A 25,391-nucleotide genomic window follows, 5' to 3' on the forward strand; every position below is an offset into this window, starting at 1 on the left:
TCAGCTTCCCTGACATCTCGCAGCCTATTAACAGCATCCCGCAGCTCAGCCCCTGCTGCAGGAGGACCTCCACCAGGGCGCACCGAGTGCAGGCCTGCCCATTGTGCACCCTCCCCTCACCAGACCAGTGCAGGCACTCTCCTCTCTACACCCCGAGCTCTGCACTGCAGCCTCCCCTCTCATCGGCTCTGTCTGGGTGCCTACGCTGGCCACCGCCGGGGCAGCCAGAGCAGAGCTCCCAGACCAGGCCCTGCTCACACAACGAGTGCTCACCATCCCGCCCGCCTGCGCGCGCAAACTTCCCCGCCGCACTCCCGGTCGCTCGTCCTCCCGAGGCAGGCTTTTACCCACTCAGGGCTGGTGCCGCTGCTCCAGGCTCCGCCCCGTGTGAGTCAGCTGCTCGCTCTCGCCAGCTGAGCTGTCGGCTCCTGGGCAGGTCCTGTCGAGGACTTGAGGCTCCCTCGGTGGCTCTCGCGGCTCTGAGTTGAGGCTCCTGGACGCTGATCTCCCCCCCCCACTCCGGTGGTGAAGGTGTCCTCTCTCGAGCTACTTCTTCAACAAAGAAGAGCTGTATAACTTGCAAATTTATCCTCTGCATTTTTGCTTTAAGACTTGATTGAGGTTCTTCCACTGCCACTGTTAACCCCCATCCCAGTTGATCTTATTTATCGAGTGCAGGTTAACAAGCTTTTCATTTGTACTGGCATTTAAACTGCTGTTTTTATCCCCTTCCTCCTGTTTAATAATAATTTTTTTTTAATAGGATCTGACATTTTTCTAACTTCCCCTTCCTACCCTTCCTTTCCAGAGATGCTTCCAGAATAAAAATAAATAAATCAAAATTAATGACAACATGAATGTGACAGCTTCCAAAACTTGCAACCATTGTTTTCCATTTCTTTCTGTTACTCTAATAGAGATAACAGTTTGACATGGAAACAATGTGCTTCAGAAACAACAACAGACTTAGACAGGGAGTCAGCAAATTTGTTTAAAATCTGTTAGGCAGCAGCAGTAATCATTTCAAAGCAGTAAGACAATGTCTGAACCAGAAAAGGAATTAAAGGTTGTATCTTTAGCCTTCTCTAAAGATCTACAAGTCAGTCACAACTCATCTGTCTTCTTACTAGAAAGATGAGAAATGATGTTCAATAAGATTAGAGGAAACAAACTGCCAGCACACTGCCTACCAGGACAAACACCCAGAAAATACACTTACAATAAGTCTTCAGTTTAATTTATCTTTTACCATGGCTATGGTGATGAATCTGTATTTCAGTCATTAGCACTTCCATACATTACAATTATTTAAACCACAAAACCAGACACCCTGTGTGTGGGAGAAGACAAACACAAAGCAAACATTCACTTGTGGGGCAGTCCTTCTTATGTCTCCAATAATTATTAATCAGGTGCCTTTCAAATCAGCAGAGATTGAACACAGTAACCTGACCAGTAGGATGGGTCAGCTCAGAATAGCCATCCCACTCAGGAAACAAATCAAAGTACCACTTGCCAAGGCATCAAAATGATGAAGGGTGAGTGTGGCTATTCATAGACTTTCCTGCTAGTCCTTATTAGCATCCATTTGTTTTGTAGATATATAAAGAACTCAGAAGTGAAGAAGCAAGAGTGTAATTTGTTGAGAAAAAGACTGCAGAGAACATAAAGTTTATATTCTTCCATTGCTCAGGGTAAATTTTTCCTTCACGTCCCACCATGACTTTTATAGTGTGCAGATTTATTTTCACCCAGTTTGTCCCCACCTAACTCTAACTTGGTATATGAGCATGATTTAACTGGTAGACAGCTATAGACACTGATGGACACTGATTTCACCCATGTAATGCTATTGTTGTCTTGGGCTATCACCTGCCTGATATTTCTCACAATATGTTTTTTTGAAGGATTTCTCAATATCAAATGCCAATATTCTCTGAGGAATGACTAAAACCCTCTCAGTGATCTTATTAAAGGCAGAATATCTTGTCTTGAGACTTTTAGAGGTGAGGTCTCAACCTTATAACACATACTCCTAACTCATTTCAACACCCTTCACTAGCAGCCTTGCAGATATTATGGTGAAAACAGTAACTTACAAACATTACAGTTGCAGTTCACAGGAATGCTTTAAAGCTGAAATAAGATTTTGCTATGATACTAAGGATGATAGCTCAATACTAGTGGAAGCCAAAGATAAATCATAGATATAAGCAAATAAAAATAATTTGTCTAAAGACAAATTAAGCAAAATAGCTGACTTATGAAAAGTCCAGGCCAATACATCAGAGGAGGCAATATTGTACTAAGGAAAGAAAAAAAAGAATATGAATCAACATTATTCCTTTAATTAAAAGCATACAAATTTAACCCCAACCCCAAACTATTTGATCACTATTTAAATAAAATAAAAACATTACTTACAATTCCAAAAGGCTTCAAAACATGTTGCTGTTGTTGGGGTATTCTTGTAAATCAGGTGCATTGCTGTGCTCCATCTCCTCAGGGAGCAGTAAGAGCAAGCTGACTTCTCTTGGCTAGGAGCTGGGACCCAGTCATGCAAAAAGCCTGAACACAGGAGGCTGAGCTGGCTTGTAAGTGACAAGGTCTCACTGCAGCCTCAAGTGTGGCAAAGTAATAACAATGGTCCAGCATCCAACCAGGGAGCCTAGTCAGAAACAAAAGGAGATAGGACCAAAAAAAAAAAAAGAGACATAGCTATTTTAAAGGAAGCTCAGCCAGGGACTGATAGCCCAGGGCTGGAACTGATGTGATCCATGGGCAGGATGTGGTGAGGCCCCAGGTGAGGTTGGTCAGGGCCATTACAGCCTTTGGAGCCCTCCTGGCCCTGGTATAACTGTTGGTTTGCTGGAGCCTGAGATGAGTCTGTACTCAAGCCAGTGGTCTTTCTGTAGGCTGGATAATGGACTACACTGGTGGAGATTTGGACTTTGCTTCTGGAGCCTGCCTTGAATCTTCTACCACACTTGGAATTGTTATGAGGCTATTAAGATTTTAGTTTTTCATTTCATATCCTTGCTGAATGCTGACCTTTGTAAAATATCACTTAAAAAAAGCTGTCTTCACCAAGCTTGACTGGAGGTGTCAATTTTCATTATTGGTGAACTTTTCCTGAAATACCCAAGCATTCCCAATAATACAATTACTTTCAAAAAAAAAAGTTCAATTAAATTTGTAACATTTTTTCCTATTCAACTGGACTAAAGTGAATTGAATGTGATTTTAATAAAAGTCTGACCTTTGTTACTGAAACATCTAAATTTCCAAGAAGATTCAAGATTTTAATGTAATTGAAACATCAGGTTCCAGAAGCTCAATTCCTCATTTCTTCATTGTTTATTGCATCTTATGCAAACTTACAAGTCTCAAGAATCTAAGCCTACATGAAGAATTGAAGATAGTCTTCTGAAATAAGAAGCTTTCTGGCTGAATATAGTAATTTTTTTTCATTTTTTCCTTTTTTTTTTTTTGTGGTTGTAGAAATCTGTTGTTTCATATAATACAGTAGAAATAGACAATCTCCTAGGAACAGTTTAAAAAATAATTGTGGCAATTTTGTCCCAAGGCATCCATTATCTCATTTTAAATGACAGGAAGTGTGAATTGACTTTGATTCATCCTCAGGTACCTTAAAATATTCATGTCATACTCCAAGTGCAGTGCACAAAATGCTGAATAAAGGTGGTGTCATTTTTTATATAAAAGGATATATTTTCCCATTTCCTCAAAATACAAATATATGACTAAATGGATCTCCTTAATCCTTGGATCTAGTAATTTATTATTCCAGAATGCTGGTCTACAAATTTATTAATTTATACAGCTTCATCTTAAAGCCAGTCTTGTTTGGGTTTTTTCATTCTTATTGTTTTCTGCTTCTCCCATAAGAAGATGAGGAACCTGTTTAATCTTTTTAAGAAACTTCTGTGTGTTTTTAGCTTATTTTTATTCTGGACAATTTATATCCATATATATATAATTTATACTTCTCTGTTTGCACTAGAAATATCTCACTGGATTGCTATGTTACATTTCTCCTTTTATAATCCACATCATACTAGTAGCTTAGTTATCCTTTGTCACTAATCACATTAAATTTCCTCTTTTATGTTATTTTTGTGTGAAGAGGTTTCCATGTGAAAGTTTATATCAGAAGTTCTTGTTGGAACAAAAATCCTTCATGCAAAATAAACTACTTTTTTATTATTACTTTATTCAAATTGACTAGTACTACTACTGCTTCATTAAAATTTATCCTCTTTCTGTTACTCCATTCCTTAGCATCATCTGATTCTTTCTGTATGACATTCCGTACACCAGTCTTTCAGCACAAAGATTGTCTGGTTAATATAATGTATATTATCTCATACTTCCCATTCTCTTTTTTTTCTTTTTTTTTTTTTCTCTTTTTTATTGTTTCCTTTTCTGAGAGAATAAAAAATGCTTGCTTGGTAGTCTGCTGGTGTGTTACTGATATTTTCTTCTTTGTGTTTTTCCAGCTAGAGAAATATGTATTGTGGAATAGCTAATCTTTTAAATGTATTTCATACCCCAAAAACATTTGAACCAAAGTACAGTACTAGGTAGAGAACAATGAAGCCATTAAATCTGCAAGTCCTTCAGCATCTAATATTGTCTTCTGAAGTTAGAAAGTTACAATGCACAGACCTAAGTGAAGTGTTGGTGGTTAAGAAGTACTAGTGATTTCTGGAATTTCATTGCTGTTGCAGGTGTGGCAGATCTGGGACTGAATTACAACTATCAGAAGATGATCCACTCACTTTTAAATTACAGATTGTTGCTCTAAAATGACATAGTTTTATAATGTTTTTATTTTAGCACTTTGAACATGATGTTCCATTTCAACACTAATCAATTGTTTGGATCTGCAGTTTAGAACTCTAGCAAAGAGACAGCAAGCATTACTTCAGTTAAATGACATCGTGTTTTTTACCTCTTCTCTGTAATCTTGTATGGAGTAGCTTAGAACACAAATTTAGAAATCAAAAAGCCTCAATCCAATTTTCTTCTTTACAGTGAAATGCATTTATGCTTCTGGGTGCCACCCAGGAGTTACAGCAGCCTGTAGTATCTCCCTAGAAAAAGAGTTTCTGCACTTCCTCTACAGGAATGGGAATAGAGAGTAATTTGCATGTAAGAAGCCATAAAATGGTCAATACAAGGAAGAAAGAACCTCCAAATGGTCAATAACCATCCAGTATAGTGCCCACAAGCTTCAGAATGAAAACCACCAGTATGAACTTAAAGAAGGTGTTATAAACTGTGGCTCCCATGCTATTGGCACTAGTAGCTGCTACAAGACCTGACACCAAAAATGAAAATGGAGATCTTAGGAACTCCATGGTTTTTGAATTTCCCCTGTCTAAACCCTTTACCATAGGAGTTAAAAACAAGATGGAGGGGGGAACAGGGGGTAGTGGCAGTCTTCTGCTAATGAGGGATTTTCCTATAATGATAGAATCTACCCTTAATATGCAAAAGTTTTATAATTCATTTGCAAACTGGTACAAAGCAGCTGCTGTGGTTAAACACCAATCAGCAACTAAGTACCAGTCAGCTCATTTCATCCCCACCCCTCTAGTGAGGGGATCAGAGAATCAGAAACAGGTAAAGGAATTCTGATTCAGGAAGAGAATCAGAAAAAGGTAAAACCTGCAGGTTGGAAAAAGACCAGTTTAATAATTAAAATAAAGTAAAATATAATCATTAATACTAATATTAGGAAAAAGAGAAAGGAGTAAAACTCAAGAAACATAATTGATGCACAATACAATTGCTCAGCTGCTGACCAATACCCAGCCCACCCGCAAGCAGCATTCAGCCCCTCCCAGCCAAATGTTTATATACTGGGTATGATGGTCTGTGGTATGGAATACCCCTTTGGCTAGTTCAGATTAGCTGTTCTGGCTGTGCTCCCTCCCAGCTGCTTCTTGTGCCTCTCCTCACTGGCAGAGCATGAGAGACTGAAAAGTCCTTGATCAGGGTAAGCATTACTGAGCAACAACTAAAACATCGGTGTGTTAATCAGCACTGTTCTCAGACTAAATCCAAAACACAGCACTGTACCAGTTAGTAGGAAGAAAATGAACTCTATTTTGGCTGAAACCAGGACAGTAGATAAAAGAAGGGACAGAATGTGTCGCAGGCTTCCTGCTCAAAAAGGACAGCATTGCAGTGCAAAGCAAGATCAACCCCCTGAAAATGCTGAGGAACATAGGATGGGGCTCGTTTTGGAAGGCTGTTTATATGGCTACACATATGCATACATGGAAATCAGAATATCTTGTTTCTTTTAATTTCATTTCAGATCACAGCTTCAAAAGGGTCTGACTGCTAGAGGTTTTACCAACTTTACCTATATTCTGTGCAAGCTGCAAGCAGTATATATTTAGCAAAAAAGTACTGGCTGGTGACTGACAAATTATATGACTGGAATTCCTCTGGAAACAATCCATGCCAAGTGTTGTCCTCCCCTTATTATCACCAGTAGTCCCTCTATAGAATCACTGACTGCTCATATTAGTCAGCCAAGAGGAGAAGTGCCTTTATACATCGTTATGACCTACCTTGTATCATAGTCTGGTGCACATATGTCACCTCTGGTTAGAGGCATTTTTATTGTCAGAATAGAAGCAGAGCTGTAAGAACTGATCCGACCCCAGTAGCCTCCTTCCCCCAGAATTAGAGGGAAACATGAACTTCAGATACACAGGACACTTCTAGTTGTCATTCCTATAGGAGCAAATTCTTCCAACCACTCCTCATTAGGAGAGACACATGTGATACGCTTCATGTTACAAGAGTCTCTGCTCATTAGAGTAGGTGGTCAACTGCCTGCTGACTAGTGGGAAGCTAATTAGGGATTTATGCTGAGCTGAATCTTTATTAGCAGAAATTTTTCAGCTGGTCTCTGGATGTTGCCAACATGCTGCCTGCACCAGGTAGTATGGAGTTCTAGGTCAGTCCCCTCTCTATCCCACACAGCTGAAATCTTTAATTCATTGCAGAGCTTTCTTGACTATAGTTTTCAGTGTCTCACTGTGGATATTAACTCAACACCTAGCTGAGTAACCATCACTAAAAATAAACTACTGTCACTGAAAATTATGTGTGATTTTCAAAAGTTCCTTTTACAGTTTCCAGAGGGAAATTACTGATTTATGACAGTAATTAAAATTACATGTTTAATTTAAGCTAGCCAGCTAAGACTGTGGGGCTAGGATAAAGAATAAATAATTCACCTCATCCTAAAATAGATGTTTAAGGCAGGTGGGATTAATATGCTGCCAGGGCTGCCTGCACTGAACCCAGAGCCAAGACTTAAACTGGACATCTAATTTCTAAATAGCTAAAATTGGGCTAAACCCCAGCTGATATTTTTGTATTTAAAATTCAGTACATTTTGTACATTCATGGTGTTTATGTTAATTTGCAAGATGGAATTTATATTTTTATGCATACAGCTCAGTTTATGTATATGTGATGAAAAGACAGCAGATATTGTAGACATTTTGTATATGTGTATGCATTTATAAAGCCTGCATTTCTTATATGATTGTTATTGATCATCCATTGATTTTCTGCACACCAATCAGATTCTTAAATAAGAATAAAAGGCTGAAAGTGATTTCACAGATCAAAGTGCATTTCTTGCAATTGCAGACAATCCAGTTAAGAAACTTACCAAGGTCCACTGTAAAACTCATCAACTATTTGTTCCCACTATACCTGTAGGAAGGCTATCTTAGAATTTTTTGCCTTTGATATTTGGAACATCCTTTTGATTTACAGCCTAAGATTATTTTTTTTTTAATCAATAGTTTCTTTCCGCTTATATGTCACCATTTCCCTAGAGAATATATATTTTTTCTTCTTCTTTGTCATTTATCATTCACTCCCAATTTTTCTATAAAGAATAATATATTTTTGGAGTACTCTTTTTTATTGGCTACTGAAACAGAGATCTTCCAATATATGTTAACATATTCTTTTTGTACCTCTTGAACTGGAGTTATTGTATATATGGTATTGAAAATGCTATTTTATCAGTGTCAAGTAGAGTGGCAGTAGCATTTTTATCTGTCTCAGAAATACTTTATATATGTGTAATAGTATATGGCTGAAATGAAATGTATAAATCTGCTGTGTAGAGTCATGGCTTTGTTGCTTAGACTTGTTAGGAGGCTACAGCAGATGTAAGAGTATAAAGGAAACATATGTCAATTGCTGAGGTGAGTAGATTGAGGGAGGACGCCTGCAACACCGGAGTGGAGCGGGGAGAGATCGGCGTCCAGGAGCCTCAACTCAGAGCGACAAAAGCCATTGAGGAGGGAGCCTCAAGTCCTCGACAGGACTTGCCCAGGAGCCGGCAGCTCAGCTCTCGCGAGCAGTGACTCACCGGGGGTGGAGCCAGGAGGCTCGGCGGCAGCTGGGAGCAGTTAAAAACCTGCCCGGGGAACGCGGGAGAGCAGGAGCGCGGCGAACATGAGCGGGCGGGTCGAGGCAGTTTGCGCGGGCGAGCGGGGTGACCGCCTGATCAAGAGGACTCGGCTGGAGCGCAGGAGGAGGAAGGACTGCTTGCTTGTGCGAAGGGACATAGACGGACCGATGGACCAGATAGATCATGGTCACCACTCGATCAAAACCTGTAGTGAGGAATAACGTGGGTACCCAGACTGAGCCTTCCTGCAGACATGCGGCCGTGCAGGTCTCTGGCTGCAGTGAATGCCTGAGCCTGGCACTTGTATCGGAGAGAGCCAGTGACACCGCTTGTGTGCGGTGTGAACAAGTAGATGACCTGCTAAAGCAGGTGGTTGAACTGAGGGAGGACGTAGAAAGGTTGAGAGTTTTCAGAGAGTGTGAAAGTGAAATTGATTGGTGGAGCCACACCCTAAGGCAAGGGCAGAGGGAAGTGGTTGAACAAGTGATAGATCCCCTTCCCTCCTACCATCAGACAGAAGGAGTGAACTTAAGGGACAAGGAAGTATGGAGGGAGGTTCCTCCTCAGAGAGGTAAGCGAAAACCCTCACAATCCCTTCCTTCCTCCCAGTTGTCCTTGAGTAACAGGTATGAGGTCTTGGAACTACAGGGCCAGGTGAATGGTGATGGGGGGTAGATCCATCTAATAAGCCACCTAGGGCTTGTCACTCACCCCCATGCCTTAGAACCTCCTCAACGAAGAAGAAGAGAAGAGTAATTGTGGTGGGTGACTCCCTTCTGAGGGGAACAGAAGGGCCCATTTGTCAACCTGATCCATCCCACAGGGAAGTCTGCTGCCTACCTGGGGCTCTGATTGGAGATGTTAAAAGGAAACTCTCTGACCTGGTGCAGCCCTCTGACTACTATCCGCTGCTGGTTTTTCAGGTTGGCAGTGACGAAATTATTACAAGCAGGGCAAGGGCAATGAAGAGAGGCTTCAGGGCCCTGGGACGGCTGGTTAGAGGGTCTGGAGTGCAAGTGGTGTTTGCCTCCATACCTGTTGCAAGCAAAGGTGAAGAGATAAATAGGAAGAGTCTGCAGATTAATGTATGGCTATGGGACTGGTGCCAAAGGCAGGGGTTTGGGTTTTTCAGTCATAGGCTGCTATATGAGACACCTGGTTTGCTGGTGGCAGGTGGGATACATCAGTCCCAGAGGGGGAGAAGGTTTCTGGGGCAGGAGTTAGCAAGGCTCATTGACAGGGCTTTAAACTAGGTAGGAAGGGGAGATAACTGGGCTGTTGGGGACAAGCCCAAGGGAAACATGCTAGGGCTTGAAGAATGGCAGACTAAGGAGAACTCTCAATCTATTGTTTCCTTTGAGGGAAAGGGTAGTTGTTTAAACCCTGTCCTGCAGGGGAAAAAGGGTACCTGGGCAAGAGTTAGTAGAGCTCACTCACAGAGCTCTAGGTTAGGTTCGAAGTGTGAGGGGGTTGTAGCTGGGTTTGAACTAGTGGGGCAATGTTCTAGTATCAGTGAAGATCAGAGGGCCTCCCGCCTTCCAAGGGTGCCACTAGCGTGCTCAGCTCGCTCCCTGAAATGCCTGTACACCAATGCACGCAGCATGGGGCATAAACAGGAGGAGTTAGGAGTCTGTGTGCAGTCTAAAGGTTATGACCTGGTGGCAATTACAGAGACATGGTGGGACAGCTCACATGACTGGAATGTGGTTATGGATGGCTATGTCCTTTTTAGGAAAGATAGATCAGCAAAGCGAGGTGGTGGAGTCGCTCTTTATGTGAAAGAGCGACTAGAATGTATTCAGTTCTGTCCAGGGGCAGATGAGGACCAACTGGAAAGTCTGTGAGTGTGAATTAAGGGACAGGCTGTTATGGGTGGCAGAGTTGTGGGGGTCTATTATAGACCTCCTGATCAGGACGAAGGAGTTGAGGCTTTCTACAGGCAATTGAAAGCAGCCTCATGACTACATGCCTTGGTCCTTATGGGGGATTTTAACTACCCCGATATTTGCTGGAAGACTTACACAGCCAGTCATTCACAGTCTAGGAGGTTCCTCCAGTGCATTGATGATAACTTCTTAATGCAAATGGTGGATGAACCAACTAGGAGAGGAGCGCTGCTGGATCTGGTACTCACCAACAAGGAGGGTCTGGTTGAAGTAGTGACGGTCAATGGCAGCCTGGGCTGCAGTGACCATGAGATGGTGGAGTTTAGGATCTTGTGTGGGAGGAATAGAATACCTAGCAAGGCCACATTTCTGGATTTCTGAAGGGCAAACTTTGGCCTCTTCAATTAATTGCTAAGGGAAGTATCATGGCAAAGGGTACTAGGTGGTAAAGGGGCTCAAGATAGTTGGTCAGCATTCAAGGACACTTCTTCAAAGCTCAGGATCAGTGTCCCAGTGAGTAGGAAGTCAAGTAGGGGAGCCAGGAGACCAGCATGGTTAAAAAAGGAACTGCTGGGCAAACTTGTATGGAAAAAGAGAATCTATGGATTATGGAAGGAGGGGCTGGCCACTTGGGAGGAATATAGGACAGCTGTTAGAGGATGTAGGGAAGCAATTAGGACAGCTAAGGCCTCCTTGGAACTTAATCTGGCAAGTCCGGTCAAGGACAATAGAAAGGGCTTCTTCAAATAAATAGCGAATAAAACTAACACAAGAAGCAGTATAGGCCCACTGCTGAATGAGGTAGGTGCCTGGAGACAGAGGATATAAAGAAGGCAGAGGTGTTGAATGCCTTCTTTGCCTCTGTCTTTACTCCTGCAGACTCTCCCTGGGAGACCCAGATTCCTATAGCCCCAGAAGGAGTCAGGATAAAGGAGGAGTTTGCTTTGGTAGATGAGGATTGAGTTAGGGATCAGTTAAGTAATCTGGACATTTATAAATCGATGGGTCCGGATGGAATACACCCGCGGGTGCTGAGGAAGCTGGCGGAGGTCATTGCTGAGCCACTCTCCATCATCTTTGGTAAGTCATGGGAAACAGGTGAGGTGCATGAGGATTGGAGGATGGCAAATGTCATGCCAGTCTATAAGGGCAAGGAGGACCTGGGTAATTATAGACCAGTCAGCCTTACCTCCATCCCTGGAAAGGTGATGGAACAACTTATTCTTGACACCATCTGTAGGCATATCAAGGATGAGGGGGTCATTAAGAGCAGCCAACATGGCTTTACCAAGGGGAAGTCATGTTTGACCAACCTTATAGCCTTCTATGAGCAAGTAACTAGGTGGATGGATGATGGTAGAGTGGTAGATGTGGTTTTTCTTGATTTCAGTAAGGCATTTGATACTGTCTCCCACAGCATCCTCTTAGATAAGCTAAGGAAGTGTGGGCTTGATGATCAGGTAGTGAGGTGGATCAAGAACTGGTTGGAAGGAAGAAGGCAGAGAGTTGTGGTCAATGGGACAGAACCTAGCTGGAGGTCTGTGACTAGTGGAGTCCCTCTGGGGTCAGTGCTGGGACCAGTGCTGTTTAATATTTTCATCAACCACCTGGATGAGGGAACTGAGTGTATCCTCAGCAAGTTTGCTGACGATACTACACTGGGAGGAGTGGCTGACACACCAGAGGGCTGTGTTGCCATTCAGCAAGACCTGGACAGGCTGGAGATTTGTGCGGGGAGAAACTTGATGAAATTCAACAAGGGCAAGTGTAGAGTCTTGCATCTGGGGAAGAACAACCCCATGTACCAGTACAGGTTGGGGGCTGACCTGCTGGACAGTAGTGAAGGGGAAAGGGACCTGGGGGTCCTGGCGGATAGGAGGATGACCATGAGCCAGCAATGTGCCCTTATGGCCAAGAAGGCCAATGGCATCCTAGGGTGCATTAGAAAGGGTGTGGTTAGTAGGTCAAGAGAGGTTCTCCTCCCCCTCTACTCTGCCTTGGTGAGGCTGCATCTGGATTATTGTGTCCAGTTCTGGGCCCCTCAGTTCAAGAAGGACAGGGAATTGCTTGAAAGAGTCCAGCGCAGAGCTACAAAGATGATTAAGGGAATGGAACATCTCTCTTATGAGGGGAGGCTGAGGGAGCTGGGACTCTAGCTTGGGGAAGAGGAGACTGAGGAGTGACCTCATCAATGTTTACAAATACGTAAAGGGTGAGTGTCAGGGTGATGGAGCTAGGTTTTTTTTTCAGTGATGTCCAGTGATAGGACAAGGGGCAATGGGTGTAAACTGGAGCATAGGAGGTTCCATGTGAACATCAGGAAAAATTTCTTTACTTTGAGAGTGACAGAGCACTGGAATGGGTTGCCCAGGGGGGTTGTGGAGTATCCTACGTTGGAGATATTTAAGGCCTGCCTGGACAAGTTCCTGTGTGATGTACTCTAGGTTACCCTGCTCTTGCAGGGGGGTTGGACTAGATAATCTTTTGAGGTCCCTTCCAACCCTTAGGATTCTGTGATATGTAATGATTTATCATTAACATAACAGGGCATAGGACTAATAATCCAGTGTTTTGGGAGTATGTGTAAATGAGGCAAAAAGTATTTTTAACAGTAAGTGCTTTCATAAAAGGATAAGGATGTTAAGCAGTGTTGATACTTAACGTCAACAGATCTGTAAGATCAGACTGTGATAATACTAAGTACAGTGGCCCTAATACTTTTAATGGTATTGAAGGTATGCAAATATGTTACTTAAACAAAAGCATACAGTTGCCTAATCATATTATAAGATACACAAAAGTACTCAGATATTCGGGTGTTAATTTAGCAGAATGTACTTAACAAGGGCATAAATTTTTAGCTATCTTGTCTTTACATTATGGTCAGCAAAATAAGCAAGGAGGCTGGACACTGGAGGGAGCAGATGACAACAGACAGAAACAAACTGCATACGATCAGCTATACTATCGTGGTAAGCAAGGGCATTCCACTTCCATCAGTTCTTGATCACTTTTGTTCATCTCTAATTCTGCTTGGTTCTCATTTTTGTCCCATCTGTGTGTTCCCTGTCTCCCCATTTTCTATTGATGATGATTTTAGTTTATGTCTTCTAAAGCCTCATCTGCTTTCATTGTTTCCACTGCTCTTCCTGGAAACTTGCCTCAGATTTCTTTCTCTTACTTTCCTTTTACATCACTTCTCCATTCTTTGATAGTATTTTTCAACTTTATTTCTTTCTTCCCTCTCACCATGAATCCAGCTGTTTCCATTGAAAGCAGCACAGTCAAGCAGAACGATTTTGAGGCTTCATGAGATGTCAAAAAAGTAATGCTAATTTTTCAAACATTTTTCTTCATATTTGCAGTTCACATTTCCCATTACAAAATGCTGCCTTAAGATATGAGTATTCATACCCCTTTCTAACTACTATAATCAGAGAATTATTTTTAGAAGCATTAAACATCTAGCTGTCTCATCTTAGGATTTTACAGTTATTGTGTTGAAATCCTGTAGGAAAGGTAACTAGTAATTGACCTTCTATAATCACAGCAATATGTCTGTATATTTCAAGTGAGTTGTGGGGTTTGGTGTTGTTTTTTTTTTTTCTTTCCCCTGTAGATCTTTTCTAGTATTTTTGTGATTAACTCAATCACTTCATTCCCTAAGCATAAATGCCTGTGAGGCCCTTTCATACAAATGGACTTAGCTTGTTCTCCAGATTCACAGAGCAGCCCTGAACAGCAGTAGGTAGTGGCTGTTTTTCCCACCCCGCTCTATGTTCCAACCATTTTATTCTTAGCAAGTTTCAAAAATAAACATATTTTATCCCTTTGAGCAATTCACAGTATGCAGCTGAACTGAATGGTATACTGGTTTTAACTTGTTATATATGTGTCATTTTACATTTTCAGGAACAAAAAAACTCAGGAATATGTAGGGTTGGATATCCATGTATCTTTCAATAAAGTGTAATCAGATTTATTTTTGATCCTGGATCATTGTAAGAAAAAGATGTGCAGTTACTACTGAGCATGCTTGCTTCAAGAATACTGCATTTCTACATGCTCAGAATAATTTTATATTCATTTTGATTAGAGCAAACCACTTACTCTCAAGAGTTTGACAAACATTAAAGATTTCCACTTTAGTGGTTTACAGTGACATCAAAGTGGCCTTACCTCTTTGCAAAGATCTGTTTCCTTGGTAACATGAAGCAAACTGTTCATTTCTGAGGTGCCTATAGAGAGCAACTGAGATTTTATTTTCATGTTCAATATCAAAACTTAATGTGGATAATGACATTGTAGAAAATATACTACTGAGTTTAAAAGATGATCAATCTTAAATCATACAAATAGTCACTTTGGAATATCAGTAATTTCTAATTATACTTATATAATAGTATTTTTTGGAAGCCAAAGTATGAGATGTCATGCTTATGAAATGAATTTTCATGTAATATAATTAAATAAATGAGACTTTAAAACCACAAAAAAAACACAAACACAAGAAAACAAAAAACCATACAACCATCAAAACTCAGAATAATGACTGTTGAAAAAACACCCATATAAAGAAATGTTTCATGGAAAAGTATTCTCCAAGAAGTAAATTTTGAAGAGTTTGCAAGTACTTTTTAGCTAACAACAAATGATTTCCTTGTCAGGAGTATCTTCCTCTGCTAAACACAAGCTTTATGCAAACAGAATTACAATAAAAAATAGCTCAATTTTCATACAATCAATAAATGATTAACACTCCTCATTCTTGTTCCATTTATTTATTACATTCTTTTGCTGTATCTTAACTAAGGCTGTGAGCTGGAAATATATCTAAGCATGAGCTTGCCTTTTGAAGCAGCAAACATCTGTACTGAAGCCATCTGAGCCTAGGGAAGATTTGAGGAAGACATGCAAACTTATAAGTTCTCATGAACACCCTGAAGTTGTTACAGCTGAAATTATCACACATGTAAACTAATCCTTTTTTATCACAAACCATCTATACATCTGTCTATCAGAATATCTCCACAAAGAAGAGAAGTTAAATGTAGCACTGTAAATAATCACAGTGTTAAGGGATTAGTAGGAATGGAAAAATAACTATCCCATTTTTTTCCTGATGGAAAGGGGAAAACAGTGAAGGCAGACGCACAGATGGACAACGGAAGAGAGAGCAGCAACAGAGAGTGGAGAAAAAGTAATTCAACAGGACCAAGACAGAGGACCTTCATGGACAGACACAGGGATCTTCCATGGGAGAAGGCAGAGATGTGCTTTTATAATCAAGGAGGTGGGATGCTCCAAAGGCAAAATGTAATTTGTGGGTGCTGAGTAAAAACCCTGTTAAAAATTCGGCCTCTACCATCTTTCTATACACTTCTCCATTCAAGAACTGTAATGGAGGTGTAGATCTTTCATGGCAACTGTTTATCTGAATGAGCCCTTTTTGGAATGGCCACATAATGTCAGCTATTGTTTACCATTCCCTTGCAAGCCAAGCTGTAAATGCACACAGTAGTCTCATGCTTCAAATTTTGTAAAGGTGCATTTAGTTTGGAGAAAATACCTAGTGTACCAGGAGATATGGCTCAACAGAGTGTCTGATAACCAAGCAGAGGAATTTTACCAGCTGGGGTTGTTCAGCCTGGAGAAGAGAAGTCTCTGGGGTGACCTTTTAGCAGCCTTCCAGTACCTAAAGGGGGCCTGCAAGAAATCTGGAGAGGGACTTTTACAAGGACATGTAGTGACAGGACAAGAGGGAGTTACTTTAAACTGACAGAGGATAGATTAAGATTAGATATTAGGAAAAGCGTCTTCACTATGAGGGTGCTGAGGCACTTGAATAGGCTGGCCCAAGAACCTGTGGATGCCTCGTCCCTGGCAGGGTTCAAGGCCAGGCTGGATGGGGCTTTGAGCAACCTGGTCTAGTGGAAAGTATCCCTGCCTGTGGCAGGGGTTGGAACTAGATGACCTTTAAGGTCTCTTCCAACCCAAACCATTCTATGATTCTATGGTCTCTGACAGAGCACCATGCTCAACATTAAAATGCGTAAGGCACATATTGTTCTAAACTGAAAACATTTTTCAACAGTGACTATACGTTACTACAGGAACTAGTACAATGCTATTCTGCAAGCTAATAGTCAGAAGGGGATAAAAAACATTATTTCCAGGGGGACATTAGAGAACAATAACTTTTTTCTTTTTTTTCTTCTACTAGTTTCCTTGGCAGTATTTCAAAGTTAATGACTCCTGTGAAAACTGAACCTCTTTTCTGTGGAGCATTACGTTGAAAATACACTCATGTTATTGGGTTCTTCCAGTCTGGATCCGTTGTCTAAGTCAGTGTAACTCAGGTTGGTAGCTTGTGCTTTTCTGTTCTTCAGCAGAAAGATTAATATGTATGTCATGGATGTGGTCCCATTTTGCCTCATGGTTATAACATAGAATCTATGTTGCTTGCACCTCCCACTGTAAAACCATGATTACAGTTGAAGGGGTTTGTTAGACTATTTGTTTACTTATTTGGTTTTGTTAGAGCAAGTTAATTCAGCTATGCATTTATCAGCTGGCTAAAATTGCAACCAGATAATCTAGAGTCTGCTTTCCTCTGCTTTTAACCTATAATAATGTAGACTGTAATTAGGCACTGTAACCTTGAACAACAATCGGCACCAAAAGATGACAGATTATTTAAAATATGGGGCATAAGCAACATAGCGCACCTGTAACAGTCATTCAGCACGAAAAACTTAACACTCTTAGAGAAGACTTATGCCACCGAAGAGGTGATGCGTGTTGTCAAGAGGAATCATCAAGATGTGACTTGAGGTGCCATGGATAACACAGATGTAAGGACGAGCTACCCAATCTCACAGCTCTGAAATACATTAAATATAACAATAGTCTCAAGCCCAAAGTAATAGAGGAAACACTACAATAGTCAGTCTTCATGTTTCATCACAGCTCTTCTAGCAGATGCCCCTCGAGGCACTGATTTAAAGTAGGACTACTTTTAGCAAATATTTGCATTTTTGCATTAAGAAGATGACAGCACATGTCAACTTGCAAATTACAAAACCAGTAATCCTGGAAATTGTGCCCATTCCCGAAATTTCAGCAAGAGACAATTAAGGTAATTTATTTACATGTAGTGTTAGTGTTATCAATTTGTTTAAACTCTTATAAAGGAATGGAGATAACAGAAAGTTCTGTGATATGAAACCTGGGTGCTCAGCACATGGGCTCCACATGTGCTTTACAGTTCAGACAATTCCATCTACAGGTTTTTTATCTAGCAATTGACATATGAATGTTATTTTTCTAGTGGTTTCATACATAAGTCAGGATCCAGGACTGTAATAATGCTTGTATAACATTTCAAACTTAACATGGAGAGAAAGGGAAGACTTGCACTCTTTGAGTGATTGAGATGAGGAGAGAGACCTTCCTGATGAGCTGAACAAAGACAGCATAGACCCTCTACAGTGATATGGAATATTTACTGGCAGCATCCAAAATAATGACACAATTTGGCAACAAGCTCCATCAACATAGAGTGAACACCTGCCAGCAAAGACCTTGGTTACTAGTCACAGTTATGAAAATAAACTTATCTTCTGCACTTATAATTCTGTGTATTCAGCAAAAAAGGAGTATTTTGTATGGCATGACTGTAGCAGTGGTAAGGGCAGTGAAAAAACACCTGTAAGTAGAAAGCTAAATTTCCAGAATAGACTTCAAAGATGTTTAGCTTCCTAGTTAACCAAACAACATCAGGAAGCTCCAATATTTTTTTCCTCTCCACAAGTAAACATGGCTTTTCATGAATGGCACCTTTTCTGGTGTAAGAACAATGGGAAAATGATTGCAAGATAAAATCTTAACAAAATACTTTGGAAGAGTACCAGATTTTGCAAAGAGTTTAACAAATGTGATTAGAGTTGGTAGGGATACAAGTTTAGAAAACTAAGATTTAAAGTTCATTGCTATAGCCCAGAAAAAAGCTTTAGGATTTTTTTGTGCTTACCCTTTTTTTTTTTTTATTGTGCAAATAAGAGTTAAACACAGGAAAGTTGTGGGTTTTTTTTGTTTTAAATAATAAAATCCATGAATATGCAGATATATTTTTACTGATCACTAGAGGAAAGATAATTTAGTCTACAAGAGGTAACAAAAATAATAATGAAATGTAATAGAGCATTAAAAAGACAGAACTATTTAATTATGGAATAACAGATTGATATTCACAAGCTCTCCATAAACAGCATAATGTGTGTAAGAAACTTGACTCATGTTAATACTTTGCGTTTTGGTTTCTCTTTTATAAACTGGCAATCATAGCTGAACAGAATTTGAAGCAAACATTTAATTGTATAATTTTTCTAAATTCTTTCATTATATTAAACTGTCTTAATTTAACTTTCAGTGCTTTAATTTTATTAGTTAATGAATAAATTTTAGTTAGTTTTAATATTTCATTTTCTTCCTTTTATTCTTTTATTATCTATTCCTTTTTATATAATAGGGATTTTCTTTCCAATTTGTTGTTTAGGTGGATTTTTTTATATATAAAATTGTCTATTTCTAACTAAACTTAATGCAGTTGTTTTTACTCTTCAAACACCACTGAGAAACCTAACACTTGCAGCAGAAAAAGCCACAGCAGTAAGCAGAATGATTTACTAGAAATAAAACCCATAAAATGCAACTGTGAATCAGACCTTTGAGCCTAAAACTTCAGCACAACAGAGCCAATTCACATTCAGCTACTTGTCTTTTCATGCAAATTCATTTTATTCTAGTTTGTCTATTAGTGCATTAGCAATATATTTCATTTTGGTTTTGAGAAATATTATATTACAACCCCACATTACTCTTATATATGTTATTCTTTTAATAGTATACAATACATACATCTTTGGACAATATTGTCAACAGGATGTTTTAGAGATTTCACCATAACCCCAAGTCAGTTCTTTATGACCAAGAAGGTTATTGTCCAGCTTAATTTCCTTACCTTGGGAAAATATTAGTTCCCTCAGGGATTCCATGAAATAAAATTCTGTGTTAAACTTATGAGTGCTGTTACAAAAGTATCGCCGCTACTTGCTATTTTGCCCTTTTCTTTCAGCATATTAGACGATTAGTCAATTGAACTTGTGCAGCATAGTTTGAAGGTGTAACATATGGGAGACCTTCATAAGCATACAGTTCAGTAGCAGAAACAAAGTCTCACCACCAGGTCAACTCCTTTCTTTTTTCTAGGTTTGCTGTATTATTTTCAGAATAGGTTTTAATATTTCAAGTTGCTCTTTTTTTTTTTTTTAATCCCTCCTTCATTACAAAGTATCAGCAAGCTGTTTTCTCATTTTGGTACAGTTGCCTGCTTGTGCTACAGATTTGACACCGTTTCTGCTGAAGTCTTTAATCTACAATGACATTTCGTCTCACCTGAAACTACCTCTTCCCCTGCCAAATCCTAAGGCACTTGAGGAAGTTTAACATGTCACCGCCTCTCAAACAGTAATTTTCTGCCTCTGCTCCAAAGAGAATTCAGATTTTGTCAGAAAACTCAGAAACAAGAATCCTCCTTTACTCCTTTTACTTCTTTTGTTCCAACTCCACATCTCACTATGATGCAATTACCATCTCTCTTGTCAGTTCCTGTCATCTCTTACAGGCATATATAGCTCCGAGGATGCATCCTAAGGAAGGCTTTTTGTTTGTGGTGAAAAAGATCAGTTGAATAAGTCACAGTTTTACTGTTCTTCAGGTCCCATCTACAAGTCCAGGAAAATCCTTTGTCCTAATCTTTGGGATTCCTGTGCTTCAAGACTTTAAGTTAACAGTGGTAAAAGCTGTTATCTTAATTTGTAGCTCTGTGCATGTTTATACACTGTCCTATGTATATGCAAAACCAGAGATACAAATGAAACCTAGTGGAGTGCTCCCATTTTCAATTTCCAAGTATAAAGTTGAATAAAAACATCTAGATGAAGTACACATTTGTCTTTCTCAGAGTTTCAACCTATCTAGGCATGTAATGTTTAACATTATAATAGTATAACTCAGCAATATACAATATTGCTAAGGCAATTTTTATATAGAAAAAACTACATGTTGAAAGCATACATTGCTGCTGATAAAGTGGTATGCTGGAGTTGCTAATTAAAACCTAATTAGCCCTTAAATAAACAGATTATGGTTATGATGTGTGGCATAAAGAGCAGTGATGAAGAAAATTAAGCAGTCTCCTAGTTCCAGAAACTGTATCAAAATTTCTTATTTTCAAGTGGAAAGAATAATCCTGCTTCCATGCATTTCATGCCTGCATACTGAATTAGTCTTCTACCAATGAACCAAGACAGGGAATTTTCAAAATGGAAAGTGTATGTATGAACTAAATTACAATATTTTACAAATTTATTTACTTAATGATTGATAACAGGATAGAAATTAATTATGTGAATTTAGAAAAATATACGTGTGATGCAAAATAATTAAAAAGCTTCAATAAGTATAGATTTTTTTTTTTTGAAAAACAAAATCAGTGTACCAGTAAGTAAATCAAACAAAGGATAATGTAATATTGTACTATCAAAGCAAGAAAAATCCTTTCCCACTACTTTCAACCAGAGGTGATGCAGACGCTGCCTCACTGAAACACATCTGTGCTAGGGCTGTGATGGCAGTGGGAAGCTGGCCAGCCTTGTCCATGAGTGGAGCTGAGGCAGAGTTTCTCTACCCTGGGAAGAGAACAAATGCTGAAACCTTATATGCCTGTTTTCAGGAGACCACAATGTAATGTATGAGTAACTCAAATGATCATACCTGGATAGCCCCAGTAAGATGTGCCTCCATCAATAAGAGAAAGAGCACCTTTTATTGAATGCAATTTTCCCTTCCTAAGGCTGTTATTCCAGCACAAGTCATAGTTAACCTTAAATACTTCCAGGTTGTTGTTTTCTCACCATTACAGTGGAAAAGAAACTAAAAGAATGAAATATTCAGTATTTAATACCAAGCAAGTGAATGCCAGACAGGAAAATAGTTCAGACACACATACCGAGGCAGCACACATAGCAGAGTAGGCTAGGCAAAGGGACAGAATACATCTAAACTGATTAAAGAAATCTGATCGTTTTTCTTGTAGCATAATTATTCACCAAGGAAACAGAAGCAGAGGGCCTGACGCTATAGAAAGGTACAAAATCTCCAGCAGTTTCCCCCTGCCCAAGGAAATAAAACCAATAAAATATGAAATAGCTCCTGAAATACTGTTACAGAAATATCAGACTTAGAGGTACATATTGGTATTGATTTGAAAATAAACTTCAATTGCACCATTTCCTATTAATTGTTAAATCATTTTAAAATCTATCTTCTCCAATTGTCAAGAACAGTCAACTTATTTTTGACCCTTAATGTGGATCAGTTCTTTCTAATATATTTGAAAACTGGTATCTATTCTTTGACCATATAAAACAGCAAACTAACTCTGCGCACCCCTTTCCAGAGTCATCTGTGATCAGGACATAGACTTCTTCAGGACACAGATGACTTCTGGACACCTGCAGGCTGATTAAGGTCTGCACCAGTCTAAACAGTAGACCTCTTCTCCCCAGTGTTCTCATCTCTGACTCTGGTGATTTAAACTAAATCCTTTGCAGAAGGCTTATTTTTCAAGCACCTGGTATCATTTGGAAATCCTGACTGAAAAGTAATTTAACTACAACAGTATTTTGTCAGTGGGGAAAAGAATCATAAAAAAAAAAAATTAGTAATGTATAAGACCACGGTATAGAGCTAGTCATGCATAAGAAAAGAGGAAAGGACAAAATACCAGTCAGACACCAAACACTGCATCGAGTAGATATGCATACTTGAACTATAAACATGCAGTTAAAGAGTGCAAGCCTTATTGTGGTCAGTACTGCACCCATCCATAAATTCTCTCAGTTATGAACAAAAGGAGGCTTAGAGTGGTTCATTTTGTCTTGTCACCTCCAAACCAGGAAGAATCAGAGGAGAAGCTTCTCTATAACAAGAGCTTGATCAAAAATTCTATTTCGGTTCCCAAATAATAACTTCAGGACAGAATTCCATGATTTTGGATCTGTTTATAGGGACAGTGAAAATTAATATTCGGTCTGAAATTATGCGTGCACTGATTGAACTAATCCTCAGTGTGCTTTCAGTGCTTCTTCCATTATGATACAGATTTTCAAATTTAAAATTCAGTGCAGAATTCCCACTTAGAGATACACAAAACAAGACAGGATCCTTAGACAAAACTCTTGCTCATAAGGAGAGCCCTTTTTTACCTAAGGCTCCTTACTCAAAGAAAACCCCTTCCTCCCAAACTCCAGTTATCCCTTATTTAAGGTTTTTCCTGTAGAATTACAGAATCACAGAATCACTAGGGTTGGAAAGGACCTCTGGAGACCACCCCCCCCCCGACAAGGCACAGCAGCCTAGAGCAGGTTACACAGGAACATGTCCAGGCAGGTTTTGAATATCTCCAGACAATTCCTGATGTTTTCAGAAGCACAGTACTAGTAGGTGAAAGTGGCACAAAGATATTAGAACCTTTTACAGTAGCCTTAGAAGAAAATTCTGAAGATAAATCTCTCAAGTCCATTGTCATTTTGAAGAGGGTACCTATCATCATGCCTCTTTTTAATTAAAATCCATTAACAAGCTACATCCATTCATCCATTTAGAATTCTGTGTCAGATATTTTTCTTAACGTACAGGTGTCATGGTTTAAGTCCAGCTGTAACCCAGAACCATGCAGACACTCGCTCACTCCCCCTGCTTCTTCACCCCTGCTCCAGGAGGGATGGGGAGGAGAATCAAAAGAATGTAACTCCCATGGGTTGAGATAAAAACAGTCCAGTAACTAAGGTATAACACAAACCACTACTGCTACCACCAATAATAATAATGATAAGGGAAATAACAAAGGACGAGAATACAACTGCTCACCACCAGCCAACTAATACTCAGCCCGACCTGAGCAGTGATCTCACCCTTCTGGGTAACTACCCACAGTTTATATACTGGGCATGATGTGCTGTGGTATGGAATACCTCTTTGGTTAGTTTGGGTCAGGTGTCCTGTCTCTGCTTCCTCCTGGTTTCCCCTCCTCTCTGGCACAGAATGAAACTCACAAAGTCCTTGGTCACAGTAAACATTACTGAGCAGCAACTAAAAACATCGATGTTATCAGTGCTGTTCCCAGGCCGAAAGTCAAAAAACACAGCACTGCACCAGCTACTAAGGAGAAAAATGACTGCTACTGCGGAACCCAGGACAACAGGTTACCATAAAATACAAGATTCAGCAGAAAAAAACACTTCACATTGCAAGATGTGTCTTGAGTTATCAGAGTAGGGGATTGATCTGTCCTGAGACAAAAGACTTTGAATTAGCTTGAGTTAAAGAGTGACTTCAAGGTAACTGAATAACAGAAAAGCATTTCTCTCCTGGGGGGAGGGGCAGGGGGGGAGGGCGGGGTGTGTGACAGGGTAATGTCAGAGCGCTAGAAACATCTTAAAAAAAAATAAAAATCCCAAGCACATTTTGCAAAGTACCCAAAGATAAACAGAAAATGCACACCCCAGGCACTGAACTGGCAACTGACATCCCCACCCTAAGGAAAGTAAGAAGCAGTTTGCACATCTATATGTAATAGGAAAATCTTTCTTTATTCCAGAAAGATACTGGGAAAAGCACCATAAAAATCCAGCAGTCCCTTGGAGATACTGAGAGGATCCAATCCTGAAGGATTAAGGCCACTAAAGAGGACTGGGAATGCAGCCTACCTGCTGCACCAGCATCCCCTTCCTCCGTGCTTTCATATACCAAAGCAGAAATTTAAAGTTACAGATCTCCCACCTAGCTTTTAGATACAACTCCAGAATATCATGAGACTCTTCGAACTCCTGTATTATAACCTGGAAGCCCTGCCAAAGATGTAATACCCTAACTTAGCTCAGACGGCCTTAAAAATGCACCTCAGATGAATAAACCAGGCCCTTAGTCTCATTCTTAACTAATGATGGTACTCCACTTCATATAAACAATTATTCTTTGAAATGAGACACATGTAGAAGATAACTTCAAACCTTTTTGAGTTTAATCCAAGCAGAACTGATCCAACAGTTGAGTAGCCAGACAGTTAATACACTAGTCCTGACTCAGTAAAATTCTGCATCACATTACTACTGTCTACTTTCAAGTTTGTAGACATTTTCAGACCATCTTACTTTCTCCACAGACTGAGAAAAGATTTGAAATATGAAGCATTTCATAAAGTTTGGAGGTCTTAATAGTATATTTGAAAAGGAGGGGGAAGGTAGAGTATTTATCATTACACATCAGATAAAAATGTTCACCCTGGAGTATCTGGGCTGAGGGGAAAGGTGTTGCCTCCAACTCCACCCGCTTCCAGTAGTGTCTGGACTGGTTCCAGCATGTTTTTGGTCAGTCCTCTGTCAGCAATCAAGATGTTGAAGGATGCTGTATTAATCATATTAAAAAACTTGATGTGAAAGCAAACCAATCTCATTATATGTCCCAATAATTAGTTAACAGAACACCAAAGAGAGAATAAAATAAAAAGTTATAGCTGCAGCACCCTTAAGAGCAGATTAACTTACACCCTTCCTCCCCATTTTTTGGACATGGAAACTTTAAGGGTTAACTTGAAAAATAAACAAACAAATGAAAAACCAAATAAAAACACAGAGAAGACAGAAAGAGAATAAATTCTACCTAAGTCCTAAATTGTTCATCACCTATCTGACTGCTGCCAAATCCAGGAAATATCTACGCTCATCAAGTACATCCCCAGCTGAACCTGAAATCTCCCAAAATACCTGGATTTGCACACACTCCAAACTGCTGCAGTCTGTGGAAAGAGGCATTGGCTTCCATAATGCAGACACGCCAACACTGCTGACTCCAAGCTTTCTGTGCTCTGTTACTCTTGGGGTTGATGAGATTAGCCCTGT

The sequence above is a fragment of the Pezoporus occidentalis genome, unplaced genomic scaffold (assembly GCF_034315485.1).
Source record: "Pezoporus occidentalis ecotype Australia unplaced genomic scaffold, CSIRO_AGI_Poc_V1 ctg71, whole genome shotgun sequence".
Taxonomy (NCBI): Eukaryota; Metazoa; Chordata; class Aves; order Psittaciformes; family Psittacidae; genus Pezoporus; species Pezoporus occidentalis.